This window comes from Chrysochloris asiatica, unplaced genomic scaffold (genome assembly GCF_000296735.1).
Source record: "Chrysochloris asiatica unplaced genomic scaffold, ChrAsi1.0 scaffold00003, whole genome shotgun sequence".
Lineage (NCBI taxonomy): Eukaryota > Metazoa > Chordata > Mammalia > Afrosoricida > Chrysochloridae > Chrysochloris > Chrysochloris asiatica.
Window position 1 is genome coordinate 25,180,180 of NW_006408521.1, and position 18,686 is coordinate 25,198,865.

Below are 18,686 nucleotides of genomic sequence, written 5' to 3' on the forward strand. Positions count from 1 at the left end.
GTGCAGATGGAGGACCAGCTATAGAACAATAAGATGCTGAACGTGCAGATGGAGGACCAGCTATAGAACAATAAGATGCTGAAGGTGCAGATGAAGGACCAGCTATAGAACAATAAGCATCCTCTTAGTATCCTTATTATTGGCTCAAAGGCATAACTGATTTATAAGCATTTTGCTTTAACTTCAGGCTGAAAAGAACCTGAAAACTATCCTGTGCAGTATCAATATTAAAGTACATAAAATAAATAATTATATTAAATGATTCTAGATGTGACCTCAGTGCTCCTAAGATTATCTTTGAATGAATGCTTAAGTTGCTTAATCAAAAATAGCCTGCCAAGGCTTGCGGGGTATACCCTTTTGTTGATGGATGATGCATGGAAAGGATTGTAACCATGTAAAGGAAATGATATACGACAGGATCAATGTGAAGCTGATGTCCTCCCATGTAAACTATCACATAATTCACAATAAAGCATTAAAAAAAAGAAAAAAAATAGCCTGCCAAATAGTTTTCCAAAAACAAAACTGTAGGGAAATATTATTATAAATATTCATATGCTGTTAAAATATTATATGTATGCTTTATATACACAAAAGCCTCCCAAGTAGGAAAGGTAAAACCACATTTGCTTGGACTAAATAAAAGGCATGCCAATCAAATCTAATAGAATATATTTAATAAAGATAATTTTATTACTTTCACATATGCTCAGTTCCATGCAAATTGATAAAGCATCTATTATGTATGAGGGGGCTTCTAAAAGGTTGTTGAAAAGTGAAATGAAAAGCTAATTAAATTTTCCTATGGACTTTCTCAAGTCCCCTCTTATTGATGATACTGAAAGAAGGCATTTGTGAAAAACAAAACTGGAGGGAAAATATTATTATAAATATTCATATGCACTGAAGGCATTGGTATAAAACAAGGCTCCAGGAACAGATGGAATACACGTTGAAATCTTTCAACAAACTGATGCATCACTGAAGGCACTCACTCATCTATGCCAAGAAATTTGGAAGACAACTACCTTGCCAATCAATTGCAAGAGATCCATATTAATGCCCATTTCAAAGATAGGTGACCCAACAGAATGCGGAAATAGTCAAGCAATATCATTAATATCACGTGCAAGTAAAATTTTTCTGAAGATAATTCAAAAATGGTTGTAACTATACATTGGCAGAGAACTGCCAGAAATTCAGGCTGGCTTTAGAAGAGGACGTGGAATGAGGGATAAAATGGCTGACGTCAGACAGATCTTGACTGACAGCAGAAAACAATAGAGAATACAGAAAGATGTTTACTTGTGCTTTATCCATTATGCATAGGCTTTTTAAAAAGCTTTTATTGTGAATTGAGTGATAGTTTACATGGGAGAACATCGGTTTTGCACTCATCCTATTATATTTCGTTTTGTTGCAATGATTACAATCCCCTCCATCCATCATCATTCAACAGCATTGGCTTCTATTGCTTCTGGGTTTCTTAACAACTCAAGGGCATATTCTACAAGTCTGCCTCTTGGCCACCAGCATACAGTCTTTCTCTTTCCATGAGTCTAGAGTCCTTAAGCTGTTCTTCATGTCTTCATCTCTGCCTCCATCTCTGGTGTCACTGCTGCTCTGGATAGGGTCCCACATTCTGCTCATGCTCTTCTTCCTTGATGGTCCTAGGACTCTCTGTTCCTGCAATGTTGAATTAACTATCCCCCACCCCTTTTTGTTACAAAAATTCTACCTTTACAGTTGTGAAAATCACAATTAGTCATGATAACAATTACTCATTATTGAATCATAAGAATCTTATCCCCATCTCCTTTCACCAGACTGGTCTAGATTAGATGAAAACTATTCAGTCCCTGCAGACTCTGAAACTAAACTCCCTCTTGAAAACTTGTAAGCCAGCCACTTTGTGCCTTTATAGTATGCAAAGGCTTTTGACTGTGTGGATCATGACAAACTATGGAAGACATTGCAAAGAATGGATATTCCATTGTACTCAATGAGGAATCTGTGCATAGAACAAGAGGCAGTCATTCAAACAGAACAAGGAGATATTGAATGATTTAAAATCAAGAAAGGTGTGCACCAGGGCTGTAGTCTGTAGTCTGTCACCATACTTATTCAATCTGTATGTAGCGCAAATAATCTGAGAAGTTGGATTATATGAAGAAGAACTTGGCATCAGGATTGGAGGAAGACTCCTTAATAACCTGTGTTATGCAGACGACATACCTTGTTTTCTGAAAGCAAAGAAGACTTAAAATACATACTAACGAAGATCAAAGTGAACCATTAAATAACATCATGATGAGTGAAGAAAAGATTGAAGTTGTCAAAGTCTTTATTTTGCTTATATCCACAATCAACACTCATGGAAACAGCAGTCAAGAAATCAAACTACATACTGCATTAGGTAAATATACTGCACAAGGCCTCTTTAAAGTGTTGAAGAGCAAAGATGTTAGTTTGTGGACTAAAGTGTGCTTAACCCAAACCATAGTATTTCAATAGCCTCACTTGCTTGTGAAAGTTGGACAATGAATACGGAAGATCCTTGAAGAATTGATGCATTTGAGTTACGGTGATGGAGAAAAATATTGACGGTACCATGGACTTCCAGAAGAACAAACATGACTGTGTTACAAGAAGTTCAGCTGGATTGCTCCTTGGAATCCAGGATGCTGAGATTTCATGTCTTTTATACTTCAGACATGTTATCAGGAGGGACCGGTCCCTGGAGGAGGACATCAGGCTGGATAAGTGAAGGGTCAGCAAAAAAAAAAGGAAGACCCCAGTGAGATGGATTGGCACAGTGGCAGCACCAATGGGCTCATGCATAACAATTGTGAGGATGGCACAGAACCAGGCCGCATTTCACTCTAAGTCGGAATCAACTCCATGGCACCTAACAACAACAACAACTTACAAAAAGGTTCATGTGTGGTACAAGGAGTTTGTAATCGACTAGTATCCTAAATGTTAATGATACAAATCCACCCAGAGGCACCATGGGAAAAAGGCCTAGCTGTCGGCTTCCATAAAGGTTAAAACTCAAAGCAGGAGTTCCACTCTTTACCACATGGGTTAAAATGTGTTATAATTTCCAGCCAGAAAGAGTTAAGGTTCTACCAGAAGGCAAAAATAAATATCTGCAAATGACCCAAACACAAAGTCTCATAGGAGAAGGGCCACAAGGAAAGCTCATGCAAAGATTTAGAAAATTTCAAAGGAGAATGATAAACGCAAGCAGGGAAATGGAAATTCATCAATTCCACAAAGAATGATTGGCTTTCTTTGGGTTGGCAATCCAGTGCTGATCCTACAGCAGCATACCAGGAGTCCCTGTGTATATAGACCACTAATTGGGATGAATATGTAGATTTTGTGGTATAAGAAATTAATTGTTTGATCTCGTGAAATTTGTGGCTTGTTTGACAGTCATTCCTTGGTACAATTTCTATAAATTTGCAGAGGATCAGAAAAACACAACACAAATGCCAAGTCAGCCTGCCATAGTTCTAAAGTCGTTCCTTAATTCAGTAGGAATGGGAAGCCAGACGTGCCTCAGCAAGGGAGTGAAAAGATGAATCATGAATCTGGCAGATACAATAGTATAACTGACAGCTCAAAAAAAGATTCCAAATTTAGATAATTTGAAATAATTTCATTTACAATTAGTCATATTCATTTATAGAAAAACAATATGGTCAGAGCCTTCCTCATCTTCACATTTCTGAAGAAGGCAAAGCAGAGCTTTATGGGTTTGGAGCCTCTGCAAATTTATAGAAATTGTACCAAGGAATGACTGTCAAACAAGCCACAAATTTCACGAGATCAAACAATTAATTTCTTATACCACAAAATCTACATATTCATCCCAATTAGTGGTCTATATACACAGGGACTCCTGGTATGCTGCTGTAGGATCAGCACTGGATTGCCAACCCAAAGGTTGGCAGTTCAAATCCGCCATCTGCTCCTTGGAAACCCTGTACAGGGTTGCTATGAGTTGGAAATGACTCAATAGCACTTAACACCAATAGTGATATAGAACACAATCCTACAGTAGGAATTAAATTCTTCAGGTCAAGGCTAGGGATTATAATACCAGTTTTGATACTGCTTGAATTTCAGAGCTAGATCTCAGTTTACCCCAACTTATTCATGTCACTAGCCCTGGTCCCCCCATCTCTTTGTCTCTGCAGCAGTTGGGGGGTGGGGGGTGGCGCTGCACGGAGGGAAAACTGATATTACTCACTAGCTTTGCTGTTGTGTGAAAGAACTAAACAATATTGGTAAAGAAGTCTAAGACATGGAAAGTGCTAAATTTAATTATTTATTATTAGCATCTTCTCTCCATGCAGATGTTTCTGGTTTTAAAAATGTAAACCATGTGGATAGCATAGGAACAGCAACTATAGTAAATGGGGAAGCGAGAAGAATAGACAGAGAGACAGTATAACAACCATGGGGTCAGGAAAGAACGAATATCTGAGGGGAGTGTGTGTGTGTTGTGTAGTGGGGTTAAAAAGCAGAATAAGATTAAGCCAATAAATATCTGTACAATGTGCTTTGAAGATAAACAATTCTCAGACCAGAAACTAACATAAAAAGACATTAAGGGAGAACCTACCAAGGGAGAAGGAAGACAAGTGACACAGGGGAGAGATGAAAATTCAAACGTTGGCCCAACTTGGTTCAAATGTGTCCTTTGGAAAGCAGGAAATGTGTAAGTCTTGGTGAAAGCCATGTGACATGGGAGAAGAGAAGTAAAGTCATTTAAAATGAAAGTGTGAACACACACAGACAGACACTGAGGAAACAGTTGCAGACATTAATGACTAGGGACAGCATTTTAAACACAAGCACACACATCAAGATAAGGACCAAAGAAAGTCCAGTCGTGGACTGCATGGAAATTAGTTCTGAAGGAAATGTAGTAAGTAGATTCTTTCTTCTGTTTTCTTTCTATTTCCCCTCAGAGAAATCTAGGGCATAGTCTAAATCTTCTCATAATGAAGGAAACTGCTTCTGATTAACTCTTAAAGCCATTATTCAGAAATCACTTACTGTGAATATAGAAAAAGGTAAATGTTTTTGTTTTCTTATTTAAAAAAAAAAACAAAACACAATTTCGTTGCCCAACCCAATTTTTGTACTAGGAACTATCAGTGTGCTTCAAAGAAAGAACAAACAATCATGGAGACTGTAGCAGTCTGGCCTCTTAGCTATTTGTTGTGATCTTAAGACTCTCAGTTAAATTCTCTGAGCTACAGTTTCTCATCTGTGGTGGTGGTGGTGCCGTGGAGTTGGTTCCAACTAACAGTGACCCTGCACAGGGTTTCCGAGGCTGTAAATCTTTACGGGAGCAGAAAGCCTCATCTTTCTCCCACAGAACTGCTGGTAGTTTCGAACTGCTGACCTTAGGGTTAGCAGCCCGACTCGTAACCACTATGCTTCCAGAACTCCTTTTCTCATCTGTAAAATGGGGATAATACTATCTTCTGTTTGGAGATTATAAGAGAGAAGGTGTGTAGAGCAGAAACCTGGCACACAGGGTTAATACTCAGTTACCCTCCTTTGCTTCCTCCTCAAGTTGGCTGGCATAAACACACAGAAACACAACAGTCCATTTAGACAACAAAAGTTGTTTCACTCCAACCCGCACGGCCTTAGGAAATCTCTTATTAACTGTGAACAAGGCATTTCTCAAACAAAAACCTGGAGTTGTTGGGATAATTAATTAAATATAAACTTCTTTTCAAACTAGAATTCTTTTAAAAATATTCGAAAAATAGTCATCTGGCCCATAATTCTCAGCATTAGTCATCTCGGCCGTGAGACCAATAGAAGAATAATCACTTTCCTTTCCCAAACAGTTAAGATTTTCTTTTTTTTTTCTTTCGTCCTTCAACCAATAAAAATTGAACTAGGGATGAGGCTGTTTCAGTCTTATAGACTGGACTTGTTTTGGCTTTTAAACTTTTATTCCTAGTCACACTCCTCAAAAGTTATCATTAGTTTCTATGGTCAAGGACCTAGTAAGAACTGAAGGAAGCATAAAAGGAAGCCCAAACACTGAGATAGCACCAAAGCACACAAGATCCTGGCACAGGGTGTCAAGTAATCGCGAGGTGAGCCAAAACTCAGTGTCTTCATCTATAAGATGAGATTCCAAGAGTTCCCATCCAGCTCCAAAAGTATATAATCAACTATTGTACCATTTGCTTCTACTAAATAAAGAAAACTAAGAAGAAGGCAGGAAGGAAGCAAGTACATTTCTAAAATTTCTAAATAAAACATTTCTAAATTTGTGAGATTATAGATTCTTAATGACAGCCTGGATGGGCAGGGCAGGGCAAATAAGTGTCATAAGTTAGCATACCTCTTTAGAAAAGTAATATGGAAAAACACACCCAGAACATGATGTTCCCACTGTTTTCACAAATTGCAGTCATTATTTTTCCAGTTTTGGATGTCCATTGAGCCGTTTAACATCATTAAATGTAGCTATCTGACAGAGCTGCCGCAAAGATTAAATTAAACTTGGGTAAACTTCAGCCTCGCTCACAACGTGGCACATGGTAAATATGAAAAACATATAAGCTGCTTTTAAAAAAATTATCTTTTGAACCAACAACCCCACTCCTGGTAATTTATCCTTAAGAAATAATTACATTTGATGCAGTAGCTATGGATGCAGTAGCTCAAAAGAGGGAACAAATTTTTACAGCGAGGACCATTCCCACCCCCTCAATACACAGGGTAGACAGGGATGGGCAACTTGAACATTGGCTACCCAAAATGGGGGTGGCGAGGTACAAAGGCAAGAAGTGACTGGCTTACAAACTTTCAAGAGGGAGACTAGATCCAGAGGGCGCGGAGGAAGGTAGAATCTCCACTGAGTAGTATCCAATCTGTCTGGGCGGGACTGATGGATGAAAGAAGATGGGGATAAGACTCTTGTGGTACAATAGTGAATAACTGCTATCAGAACTGACTGTGAGGGTTGGAAATGTAAAGGTAGATGTTTTGTAGCAAAAGGAGGGGAGTGGTTGATTTTGCAGTCCAGGAGTGGAGGGCCCTGGTACCGTCCAGTGAGAAGAGCAGAGTGCAGGACTCTACCCAGAGAAACAGTGACACCAGAGATGGAGGCAGAGACGATGACAAGGAGAGATGGAGCGGCTGGGGACTCTAGACCCAAAGAGGGATAGGGGCTGTGTACTGATGACCAGGGAGCGGGCTTGCGGGGTTCGTTGATGATGCATGGAAGGGATTGTAACCATGGCAATGAAATGATATACGACAGCTAATGTTCTCCTGTGTAAACTATCACATAATTCACAATAAAAGTTTGTTTTGTTTTGTTTTTTTAAAGAAAGACTTACAAAGAAGAAACAAAGGCATATGATAAGATAGTTGTGGTAGCAGAAAAAATAATGCAAAAAAATTAAATATCCAGCAATTGAGAAGTTCTAAATAAAATAAGCAAATCTGACGAAAAATTAAGAAGTCATCAAAATTAATTCTTGTAAGACAATATTACAGAAAATATATATAATGTGAATCCTGATGAGGCACTATACGATAAACACTGAACTGGTAACCCGAAGTCGACAGTTTAAATCCACCAGCTGCTCTTGGAAACCTTATACAGAGTCGCTATGAGTCAGGACCACAGCAACAACAATGTATAATATACTGCTATAGTGCAAAAAGCATGACCCAAATTGCATGTACATTATGATTTCAACTATATAAAAATAAGCATACAAGTATTAAAGAGCAAGAAAAAAATGTAATGAGCTGATATGATTGTATAAATTTCATTATAATTCTTCTTTCTTTGTAAATTTTTTCTAGTATTAGGATAATATTGCTATATAATGCATTTTAAAAATTAACTGAGAAGACAAAACAAAACATGAAATCTTCCAAGTAAAAGATAATTTTAATAGGGATTGCTCTGGCTAGTTTGGCGTTGTGAAAGGAGGGAGTACAAAGTTTAGGACATCCTTCTTGTTGTTGTTAAGTGCCGTCGAGTCAATTCTGACCCATAGCGACCCTGTATAGGGTTTCCACAGTGGAGCTGGTGAGCTTGAACCACCAACCTTGCAGTTCAAACAGCTTTGCAGTCTGACACATTAGCCCACAGTGTAGTTCCGACTCACAGTGACCCTATGCACAACAGAACAAAACACTGTCTGGTCCTGTTCCAGCCTTATAATTGTTATGTTTGAGTACATTGTTGCTGCCACTGTGCCAATCCATCTTGTTGGGGTCATTCCTCTTTTTTGCTGACCCTCCATTTTACCAAGCATCACATCCTTCTCCAGGGACTGGTCCCTCCTAATAACATGTCTGAAGTATGAGAGATGAAGTCTTCCCATCCTAGCTTCTTAGGAGCACTCTGGCTGCACTTCTTCCAACACAGATCTGTTTGTTCTTCTGGCAGCCCAACGTATTTTCAATATTTTTCTACAACACCATAGTTCAAATGAATTGTTTCTTATATGATCTTCCTTATTCATTGTCTAGCTTTCACAAGCATATAAGCCTATTGAAAATTCCATGGCGTGGGTCAGGAAAACTGACATCTTTGCTCTTTAACACTATTTAGAGGGTCTTTTGCAGCAGATTTGCCTGATACAGTATGTTATTTGATTTCTGAACTATTACCTCCATGAGTATTGATTGTGGATCCAAGCAAAATTAAAAGTCTTTGACAACTTCAGTCTTCCCTCCTCTTATCATAATATTATTTATTGGCCCATCCTTATAGCTAGGGAAAGTCTTATAGTGTGAGGACAGGGTTACCTTTAACAAGGCTATTTTCGTGACAGGATTACATTTAAAACTCCTGTGGTCACTCCATCAAAGTACTTATTCCAAATATTATCTGAACTCAGGAAGCACCAAAACATAGTAACTTTCTTATAATCTGAATCTATTAATGCACATGTTTACATGGAATGCATGAATTCTTTTAATTTTCCTGACACTTTACATTCTGAGAGTTACTTTAAAATGCAGGAATATCACTGAGTTGTCTCCAAAATATAAAAAACCATACCCAATTTAGTAGCAGTAAGCCAATGAAAACTGTCTGAATAGAGGATCATGAAAACTTCAAAGGAACATTATAAGTCTGCAAGGGTTAAAAACAAACTGAGTAAAAAATTCAAACCATCCTGAATCAGTGCAGCTGAAAGCACTGAGATGTGGAACATTTATTTCTAAATGATTCATGGAATGTACCAGAATTAACAGTTGTTAAATTCTTATATCAAGCGTGTGGGAGAGTTATTTGCACTCCAGCATTTAGTCACAGAAATTTCAGGCACAAAACTTGGGTTGGGAGACAAACAAACAAAAGAGATGAATAAAACGTTGCAAATTCTCTCTCTTAGAATTCAGTGAAAGAAAAAAGGAAAATTTAGGAAACTAAATATTAGAAGGCAAGAGGGTCCTTGGGATTAGATGTACTACTATATGACTATCTCTCTTGCATTATTCTTGCATTATTCAAATCCTCACCTCTCAAAAATCAAGACCAATTATAATAGCCAAGACCTCATTAAAATCCCAAAGATCCTTCATGAGTTGAATTTGAAATAAAAATTCTTCAATATATCCTGACACAACCAAGTTCATCTTCTAATCTACTTGGCAAATATTCATTGAATCCTGGTGTGGCACTGTAGGATAAGCATTGGACTGCTAACCACAAGTTCACTGGTTCAAACCCACCAGCTTCTCTTCCTCAGAAACACTATGCAGGAATGATAAGAGTTGGAATTGACTCGACGGCAAACAGCAATAACAACAAAAGCAAGGCACAGGAATAGTAAAGAAAATGAGTCCAGAAATGAAAAACTACGGGCCTTTGTTTTCAGAGCTCCCGATCTAAGAACTCTTTTCTCTTAGTTCTCCAGTGCTGTTATAATAGAAATACCACAAGGGGATGACTTTAACAAACAGAAATGGATTCTCTCACAGTTTAGGAGGCCAGAAGTCTGGATCCAGGACGCTAGTGCTGGGGGAAGGCTTTCTCTCTCTGCTGACTCTGGTCCTTATTTCTTATAACATGTGTCTTGGCATCAAACTTCCCCTGGGCCTAGTAGGTTTTTGGCACAGGGTTCAAGGGATTGGCTCTTCTTTCTTGGTGGGAACCAAGTCCCACTTTCTCTGACTCTCCCTCCTTTTTTCACTTATAAGATCAAAGGTAATAAAGGGTACTCCCCCTCAGTGGGATCAGGGCTGTGACCTGAGTGAGGATGTTGTGTCCCACCCTAATCCCCTTACATCCATCAGGGCAGAGCACATCAGAGCACAGCAAGAGTGATGATAGTCTCATTACAGAACTGCCAAATTACATCATTACAGAACTGCCAACCACTGAGAATCAAGGCCTATTTTGTGGGGACACAATTCAATCTATGGCAATGTTTCATAAACAAAAGAACACTGCACGATCAACTATAGATCTCTTTGGGAATAAACAAGTTACTCATAAATGGACCTCTGCTTTTTGTTTTGTTTTGTTTTCCTGAGTTGAGCTTCAGCCCCAACTTTTTAAAAACCACAAACTAACTCATCAACCAGTTAACTGTCTGGCAACTCAACAAATTGCCTTACAACAAGTGTCTCATTTCCCCTGAATGATTTTAATTATCTCAGTAGCCAAGACTCGTGACTAACGTCTGTGACAGAAGTGAGAAGCACATTGTTGAAAAAAAGTCGTAAACATTGCTTTGGTTTTTGGTGGTAGACCTTTGTACAGCTATCCTGTCTCCTGGCGTACAAAGGAGAGAGATCATTAACTTGAGTCTTTACCAAATGTCCTACACTGGTCTAAGTGCTTTATGGACAAACAATCCCATAAAGTAGGTATTCATATCATCCTCATCTTTTAATAAAACTTAAAAAGTTTAAGTGATTTATACACAGTCATAAAGCTACTAACGATAGCCCTTCCTGACAATGAAAAAGTATGCATTCCATGTAAACATGCATTTATAGAGTCAAATTACAGCAAAGTTATGACCTGTTGTTTAGTTCCATCAAGTTGTTTCTGACTCATAGTAACCCGGTATAGGGTTTCTGAGGAGCAGCTGGTGAGTTTGAACTGCTGAACTTGCGATTCAAACAGACCCTGCAGTCCAATGCTTATCCTACAGCGTCACATCAGGACTAGGTGACCAAATATTAAAAGAAAAGTTCTTTAAACACAACTATAAATGCACAAACAGCAGGAAAGAAATTAGATAGCTGGGACCTCATACAAAATGTGGTACATATATACAGTGGAATACTAAACCACCGTGAAGAACAATTATGAGTTCTCAAAACAACTTACAATGTGGATGAGTCTGGAGGACATTAGGCTGAGTGAAATAAGTCAACTGCAAACAGATAAATAAGGCACGTAAGGGAAATAGCTACAGATACTCCTTGTTGTTGTTGTGAGGTGCCATCTAGTCGAGTCTGACCAATAGCGACCCTGTATAGGGTTTCCAAGGAGCAGCAGCTGGTGAGCTTGAACCACCGATCTTGCAGTTCAAACGGCTTTGCAGTCTGGTGCATTAACCCACAGCGCCACACCAGGACTCCACAGGTACTCCTTAGACATAACCAAACACCTTATGGGATTGGTTCTCCAGGCTTGGAAGCTTATGACCATAATCTCATGGAACACTTTGGTCAATTGGAATATTATGGTTTATAAAGTTAAAAATCGACATCCTAGTTTAGTGAGGAGAATATGGGGCCTCAAAAGCATGGGAGTGATCATCTAAGAAACAATTCTTGGTCTCTACTCACCTGGAGCAAAAGAGAAAGGAGGAAACCAAAGATTCAAAACGGAACTTTTCTACAGGACTATTGTTTTGTTCTGTTTTTCTGTTTTTGTTGTTGCGAATAATGACCATAGCATGGTTTTCCAACTACGACCTCCCACAAGGTATTTTTGCTCGCACAGTAGACTAATTTTGTTCCAGCAACAAGCAAAAGAAACTAGCATAATGTGTTTGTGAAAATACCTTGGGTGGAGGTCACAGTTGGCAGAAAAATACATGTAACATGCAAATTATTTATGTAAAAATACAGTAATAGACTACTTGAACCATAGTCTCTTCTACACGGAGACCAGAAGGACTAGATGGTGCCTGGCTAGCACTGCTAACCACGCTGCTCAGGCACACAATACATGGACACTGACAGATTGGGAAGAAAATGGGAAACAGCAAATATTCAAATTCTTTACAAGTCCAGTCTTACTGGACAACTTGAGACTATTGCTCTAACATAATCATTAAACTGTGAACTGAAACTATTCCTGGAGGTCATCGTTTGGCTAAATAACAAATTGGCTCATGAACAATATCATTGTTAGAGTTGTGCTCCTTTCTTCAAAAGCAAAACATATATATGAAGGCAAATAGTCAACATTTACCCAAAGCTAAGATGAGATGACAAAGAAACTAGATTAATAGAAACAGAACTATTCAAATGGAAATAGTGAAGAGTGTTGACAGATTATGAAAAAATGTAACCAATATCACTGAACAAATTGTATTAGAATAAGTTGCTATCTATATAGGAACCCAATTTGCTGTGTAAACTTTCACCAAAAACAATGAAAATCTTTTAAGAAGAGAGAAAAGATCCATTCTCATTTTTACTTATATAGCAATGAAATACTCTGAATATTACTTGCCCTGTGTAAGAAACTACAATCCTGAATAAAATATAAAAATATCTTGTTACAAAGCCAGAAAAAAAGAGTGAAGGAGATCAAAATGGACAGAAAGGAGGGAATTTGGAGAGAAAAGCAAGCTCTAAAGCTAAAAGCCCTTGGGACATCCACTGACACCTGGAGACCTTGGTATTACAATGTTGTTGTTCAGTGCCATACAGTCAGTTTCAATTCAGAGCGACCCTGTATGGGGTTTCTGGGGAGCAGCTGGTGGATTTGAACTGGTGACCTTGTGGTTTGCAGTCCAGTGCTTATTCTACATTGACACAACAGAAGTTTGGTACTGCTGAGTAAAAGAAGAGAAAAGCCCAGAACTTCTCAAGGCAGAAAGTCAGATAGAATCCCTGAATGAAGTCAGGACCTCAAAAGGCTGTCTCATCGTAAGTGATAAACTAGGAAAAAATCAATCTGGCAAACAAAAAATCCTATAAAACATGACAGCAATGAAAATGGTCTTTCTGCACCTTGACAAGAAAACCACGGATAGAAGGAGAAAAAAATCTTTTCTGAACACCCATGTCATAAATTGGCCACATAGACATATATACTAAACTTATACTACTTGGTGCGGCTGAAAAATCTGAGTCTGAGAATTTATTTCAACTTGATCATGGATTGCTGATGCCCAAAGTTAGCAAGAAAAATAACACTGAAATAATCTTTGGAGAAAACAACAAAATTTCAAATTGGGGCTGAAAAATCTCCCCAACAAATAAATAGAAAACAAGGTATCAAGAGCAAGTAGTAAGAATAACAACAGAAAATGGAACCACACCCAAATAGATTTCAGGTATTGAAATAATCAAGTACAAAATAAGACCTAATAAATATTTTTTATGCTTAAAAATATGAGAAAATACTTTCAGAACTAAAATCATAAGACAAATATGAAAAAGAACCCAAACAGAAGAACTAGAAATGAAAAAACAAAGCTATCATTTAAATTAAAATCTCAATGGCAAGATCAAACAGAAGGGCAAAGCAAAATAAACAATGAAATAGACAACAGAGATTAAAAAATTACCAAGAATTAATCATAGAAAGATAAAGAGATGGAAAATATAAAAGAGAAGTCAATCAACAGTGAGGTGAAACTGAGAAACTGTAACACGAGTTTAAACAGAATTCTAGAGTAAATAATGACGAGAAAAGGTGAAACTCAATGTTTAAGATGTTGTTGTCACGCGCCATGGAGTCGGTTCTGACTCACAGCAACCCCACGCACAACAGAACGAAATACTGTCTGGTCCTGCCCTAGCCTCACAATTGTTTAAGGTGAGGCTTACTTAGTATTTTGAAGAACTGATGACAATTTTCATTTTCATTTTGAGGAATAATAATATTACTAAACAAGATAATGAAATCGACACCACGACATATCAAGACAAGTACAAAATGCCAAAGACAAAGTTGACCTTAAAATCAGAGAAAAAAAAAAAGATTTATATAAAGGAACAACAATTAGATTGTCATTTGCCTTCTCAGAAACAACAATGGAAGTCAGAAGATGTGAAACAATACTTTAAAGTACTGAGAAAGAAAACAATCGACCCAGAATTATATATAAAACACTTCAAAAATGAGATTGAAATAAAACTGTGTGAAGATAAACAAGAATTAAAAGTATATTTTTAACAGAAAAGCACTGAAATTAGTAATAGCAAAAAAAAGAAAAATTGGAAACATAGACATTTTTTAAAAAAACTAATGAGTCAAGAAGAAATCAGAACATATAGAAATTATTGTAGTTGTTGTTAAGCGCTGTCGAGTCAATTCTGACTCATAATGACCCTGTATAGGGTTTCTGAAGAATGGCTGGTGAGCTCGAACCACCAACCTTGTAGTTCAAACCGACCAGAGCATCAACCCACAGCAGCAGAGCAGATTAAACAATAACGACATTACTGCTTATCAAAACAGGCCCAGTGTTGTGAATTTTCTTTCCAAAGCACCATCTACTTTAGAAAACTAGAGCAAAGGAACAATCTATGACTAAAGCAAACAGAAGAACTAGTCAAAATCAGAGCAGAAATCAATGAATTGAAAACAGAAAGATGGTAAGGAAAAGCAGAAACACCAAAAGTTGTTAGAGTTTCAGTGACAACACTAAAAATATTCTCTTCCAGCCAGAGTCTGTGTACTTTAAAATCAAATACAGAGTCTAGTCTAGTGTGTTTTCAATTCATTCACAACCTCACTAGGTCTCTGTGTAAAGAACAGCATCTGGAGAAAGTTTAGAAGATCCAGAAATTTCTGAGCACTCCTAAATTCTAAACACTACTCACCTGTTACAACAAAAGGCGCTCTGCCCTCATCTTTGATAAAGCCAGTCCTGACCTACAGAAAACAACAGCTATAGTGTCAGCAACGTGCTGACACATACCAACAGCTGTGAGGATGGCATAGAGGCAGGCAGTGTTTTGTTTTGTGGTGCACAGACAGGGTCACTATGAGTTGGTGACAACTTGACAGCATCTCACAACTGTAGTGACTCTTAAACAAGATGCCCTTGCAACAGAATACCTTTTTTTTTTTTTTTAATTTTTATGTTCCATTTAGATACCTCTTATTTAAAAACCTTTCCAGTTATTTGTTGGGCTTCAAACAACCAAAAGGTCAGCTGTTCGAACCCACTAGGTCAGCTGTTTGAACCCACTAGCCCCTCCAGCGAGAAGGAGGAGACTGTCTGCTTCCATAAAGACTAGGAAACCCACCGAGCAGTCCCACTCTGTCCTACTGGGCCGCGGGAGAGGGGCATCGACTCAACAGCTTCTCTGGTCCATTCTGAAGCATAAACAATCTCCTGAAGCATAAAAAGGACAGGGTAGAATCGTCCCATAAGGTTTCCAATTCTTTAATCTTGACAGAAATGGACTGCCACATCTTTCTCCTGTTGAGCAGCTGGTGGTTTTGAACCCTGAACCCTTCCACTGGCAGTTGAATGCTTAACCACTGTGCCACCAGAGCTCCTAATAAATCTCAAAACCCAGAAAAGGCAACCTCACTGCCATCAGTAGACTGTGACCCACAATAGTCCTGTACAAGGTTTCTGAGAGTGCAGATCTGTACAGGAGCAGACTGCCTCATCCTTCTGGGGAGCAGCTGGTGGACCTGAGCTGCTGACCTTATGGCTAGCAGCCCATAGTGCCCCCAGGCTCCTTACTGCTGCTGCTGAGTGTCGCTGAGTCTGTTCTGACTCACAGCAACGTCTTATAGGGTTCCCAAGGCTATAAATCTTGTTGGGAGCAGAAAGCCTCATCTTTCTCCCTGGGAGCAGCTGGTGGATTCAAGCTGTTGACCTGGAGGTTAGCAGTCTGACATGTGACCCACTATGCTACGAGGGTTCCTTTGTTGTTGTTGTTGTTGTTGCTGCAAAGTACCCTCTAGTTGGTTCTGACTTATAGTGACCCTATATAGTGTATAGGGTTTCTGAGGCTGTAAATCTTTGCAGGAGCAAAAAGTCTCATCTTTCTTCAGTGGACTCAAGCCTGGTGGACTCAAACCACTGACCTGTGGCTCACAGTTTTGTCTTGCTGGTCCCACAAGATTTACAGCCTCAGACACCGTATACAGGGTCACTGAGTCAGAATTGACTTGATGGCACACAACAACAAAAACAAATTTATATCAAACAGTCCTACCAATTGATACACAAAAAGCATCTAAGGAAAAAATCCAGCCACTAATTCATGATTTAAAAAAAAAAAAAAAACACCAAAAAACTTTCAGCAGTAGGAAAGGAGGGACTCTTCTTCCATTTGAGAAAGAATATCTAGAGCAAGCCTACAGCTAACATCACACTTCATGGTGAAAAAATGGACACTTGCCCCTAAGATTGGGAAGAAGGCAAAGTTGTCCCCTCTCACCACTCCTATTCAGCACGCTGCTGCATGAGACTGTCTTGTCCAATTCTCAACAGCTCCATAAAAAAAAATTCCCATGCTGAGTCGAAATACATTACTCTCTTTTAACACCCATATTTGGTACAAATTCTACTCTCTAGATCCACCCTAATATAATCTTTCTTGACGGCCTTCAAATATTCAAAGATATCTTGGAATTAGTACTAGTAGGGTTGTTGTAATAGGGACACTGAGATCTGAGAGGTTTAGTATTTAATTCTGAATATATCATTTATGATCTTAAGCTAGTTCCTTAACCACTCTAGGCCTCAGTTTCCTCAGCTGTTAAATATTTATAATACCCAAGAGAGAGCTCATAATCGGATTATGAGGATTGAGGAGATAATCCACGCAAAGCACTTTAGCTAATGCCTGGCATACAGCGCCTGCTCAGTTATCACCCCAAGCTCACCTTTCTTTCTTACTCAGATTAATTAGCACCAGGCACCTTAATCTCTGAGACTTGAATTCCAGAGCTCTTGGCATTGGCTTGCTACCTGAAAACACTGCCATTTGTTAAGGTAATCATCCCCCACCCAATCATCTAGTGTGTATTTCAGCATCAAATATGCCTTAGGATCTGAATCCAGATTCCCAGAATGTTGACTTGTGAAATAATAATTATGTGACACAAACAATAAAGGCAAAAGAACTAGAAAAGAGAGATTTGGAAGAGAGTCTTAGGGAAAGCCTTAAGAAGGAAGTGGCATTTGAATATCGCTTTACCAAATAGGAAATACGTGAACAAAGGTGTGCGTGGTTCAGGAAAGAAGAAAACTTGCAAGTTTGACTAGTGTCCAGGATGTAAAATAAACTGGGCTCACAAAGTTCTCTGAAAGGAGGCTTCTTCATTACTTGACATATGAAGTCCTGTCCAGTTTACATCTCTGTATAATAATCCTGAGATGAAAACCTGAACTTCAGCTGATTTTATTACTATGTTAGGGGGCTATCTATAGGTGATGGTGTTGTGAAGTGCCTTTTGTTGGTTTTGACTCACAGTGATCTTGTACAGGGTTTCTAAGGAGTGGCTAGTGGGTTTGACCCACTGACCTTGTGGTTAGCAGTCCAATGCTTATCCTACAATGTCACAGCAGGATAACAATCTCAATATCTAATGTCTGTATGACAAAGCGAGTCACAGTATGCTGAGATGAGGTACTGTTCCTCCTTTGATTCTGAACAAGCCACTTCCCTTCTCTAGACATCAATTTTCTGATCTGTAAAATGGGAGGAGAGAGTCTTTTTGACCTCTAAATCCTTTCTAATTTAAAGTCCTAAAATTTTGGTTACACACAATTTTGCATTTGTCAAAACTCAGTAAATACAGTTGTACAATGAAAAGAAATAAAACATATGCAGACAATAAATTTTGGTCAATTATATGCATGCTGAAATGTTCAGGGATGAAGTACATTGACTTCTGAGATTTTTGTTAAAATGCACTAATAATAAGATGGATTAATGCATGGATAGAGTGATGGTATATGAGTATACAAAGCTCTCAGTGGTAGAAACTACATGGGAGGTACAGGAGTGCTCACTGTAAAAGTTTGCCAACTTGGTTCTAAGTTTAACATTTTCATAATAAAATGTTGAAAAATAAAATAAAAGATTTTTAAAATATTAGAGTATTTAAAAACACTCTTTAACCTTGATTTCTTCTTTCATATGGCAGGTTCTCTTCACTGATAGTGTCTCACAGCAACCCAATGCCTTATGTAAAAATCAGGCTAACCAAAAAGACAGATACTAACAAGTGTTGGCAGGGATGTGCAAACATTAGAACTTTCATGCATTGCTAGTGTGAATGAAAATTAGTGACTACTTTGGAAAACTGTCTGGCAATTCTTCCAAACAGTTAAACACAGAGTGAGCATTTGGCCCCTAGCAATTCCATTTCCAAACATATATCCAAGAGAAATGAGAGCATAAGTCCATACAAAGTCTTGCACCTAAATGTTCACAGCAGCATTATTCATAACAGCAAAAAATGGCAACAACAACAACAACAACAAAAA

At 38.3% G+C, this 18,686-nt stretch overlaps 1 protein-coding gene across 3 annotated transcripts in view; it reads right to left on the reverse strand.

Annotated features, from left to right (window-relative positions):
• The window catches only part of HPSE2 (heparanase 2), an 869,616-nt gene that overhangs the window by 512,524 nt on the left and 338,406 nt on the right, over positions 1 to 18,686 (reverse strand). The gene's annotated exons all lie outside the window — the stretch shown is intronic.